The sequence below is a fragment of the Crinia signifera genome, chromosome 4 (assembly GCF_055691185.1).
Source record: "Crinia signifera chromosome 4, ASM5569118v1, whole genome shotgun sequence".
Classification (NCBI taxonomy): domain Eukaryota; kingdom Metazoa; phylum Chordata; class Amphibia; order Anura; family Myobatrachidae; genus Crinia; species Crinia signifera.
The window spans coordinates 129,310,833-129,313,232 of NC_139220.1; positions in this window are offsets into that span (position 1 = coordinate 129,310,833).

Here is a 2,400-nt window from a genome sequence, read left to right on the forward strand (position 1 = left end):
TCACTATAGGGTTGACCATCGATAATTGCAATAGATGACATTAGTGATAGATTTAAGTATTGATGGATATCCCTTTTATCTGACTGACAGAACATGGGGGCTGTATGGTGTTGGGGGGCGGAGCTATGCTCCGTGCCCCAATTCCTTGGCTAAGAAAAAATAAGAAAAAACTTTTCTGTTATGCTTTGACATCAATGGAGGGAAACCATCTGGTTCTCCTCCATCAATGCCGAGATGGGTAGCTCACAGTTGAGTCGGTTTAATGATCCGGATCTTCAAAATGAACCCACTGAGGCGTGAGCTGTTAAGTGACCGGGGCTCTTGGAGTGAGACAGGTCTTCTTTTCCAGTCACTGACTATCAGTGATTGGAAGACCTGTCCCGCTACAGGAACCGCTGCTCAGTCACACTCAGGGGTCAATGTCTCCTCCCACCGGCTCTCCAGGCTCAGCTATCGTGGCTTATAGCTCGCTGGCCGCTCAGAGCCTCACTGATGGCTCTCAGCTTTTTTTTTTTTTTTTAAGTTAATCATCATAATAATATCAATATATAAAAAAAATCTGTCTCGTTTTGTTAGCCAGGGTGGGGCCACGGCGTTCAGAAGTGTATATATATATTATATATATATATATATATATATATATATATATATATATATTATATATAAATATATATATATGTATATATATATATATATATATATATACCATGGGTAATAAAAACTATATAGATTTTTCGGTACTTGTGTACAATCACAGCTCCCACGATGTCCATCGCATAGCAAAAAATCGCATGCGATCGCATCCCATGCGATCGCATGCGATTTTTAACAGAAATGCATCCAAATGCATTGAAATAAGTATCAAACATGTTCAATGGCCCCCAAATGTCATTTTTCAGGCTGTACCACCCCCTCTATCAACGCAAACCCGAATCGTGGCGAGCGCAGCGAGCCCGCGAGGGTCGGCGGTACGCATCCTACGACCTTTTCATACCCCCACTATCCACGTCGGCGGGGAGTTGAGAATAGAAAGTGTGGCGAGCCCGAAGCGTGGCGAGCGCAGCGAACCCCATGAGGGGACACGGATACCTTCACAGGTATCCGCGTCCCCTCGCGGGCTTCACAGGTGTCCGCGTCCGCTCGCCACGCTTCGGGCTCGGTGGCTCGCTGCACTCGCCACACTTTCTATTCTCAACTCCACGCTGACCTGGATAGTGGGGGTATGAAAAATGTCATTTTTCAGGCTGTACCACCCCCACTATCAACGCGAACCCGAAGCGTGGCGAGCGGCGGCGGTACGCGTCCTACGACCTTTTCATACCCCCACTATCCACGTCGGCGTGGAGTTGAGAATAGAAAGTGTGGCGAGCCCGAAGCGTGGCGAGCGCAGCGAGCCCCGCGTTGGGACGCGGACACCTGTGAAGCCCGCGAGGGGACGCGTATACCAGTGAAGGTATCCGTGTCCGCTCGCCACGCTTCGGGCTCGGTGGCTCGCTGCGCTCGCCACACTTTCTATTCTCAACTCCACGCCGACGTGGATAGTGGGGGTATGAAAAGGTCGTAGGATGCGTACCGCCGCCCCTCACGGGCTCGCTGCGCTCGCCACGCTTCGGGTTCGCGTTGATAGTGGGGGTGGTACAGCCTAAAAAATGACATTTGGGGGCCATTGAACATGTTTGATACTAATTTCAATGCATTTGGATGCATTTCTGTTAAAAATCGCATGCGATCGCATGCGATTTTTTGCTATGCGATGGACATCGTGGGAGCCGTGATTGTACACAAGTACCCTAATTTCAATGCATTTGGATGCATTTCTGTTAAAAATCGCATGCGATCACATGCGATTTTTTTTTTAAATGCAAAAATCGCATCCCATCGCATGCCACTACATATGGCATGCGATGGGAGCTGTGAAAGTACACAAGTACCGATTTTTCTTTTTAATACTGATATTAAAAGACACAAAAGAAGAAAGGGTTTGTATGGATGCACTCCTTAGTGGACAATCAAAAACCGGGGTTTTGTTGGATTTAATTCCTTTTCAATTTCTAAAAAATGTGGGGGTTCCTTTTATCTTTAATAGGACCTAGATGGATACGGATACCACCACATGTAGCGAAATAAGAGGTTAAAAGGATTTTTTACATTTAATGAACATACAGTGTTTATAGAAGAGAAAAATGTGATTAAAGAATTTTAAAAGTGTAGGTAGACACGAATGTTGGTGCTAGTATTTCGACATGAGTTTGGGGTATATTCCCCACTTGAGTCCTTACATGTATTTATGAATCTGTACCAATAAAGATTATTTTCCACACGTGTTTATTGATTTAATAAGGGCTTTCCCAGGTATGATGGTTTGAATGTTTAGTGATATATTTGTGTGATACACAAAAG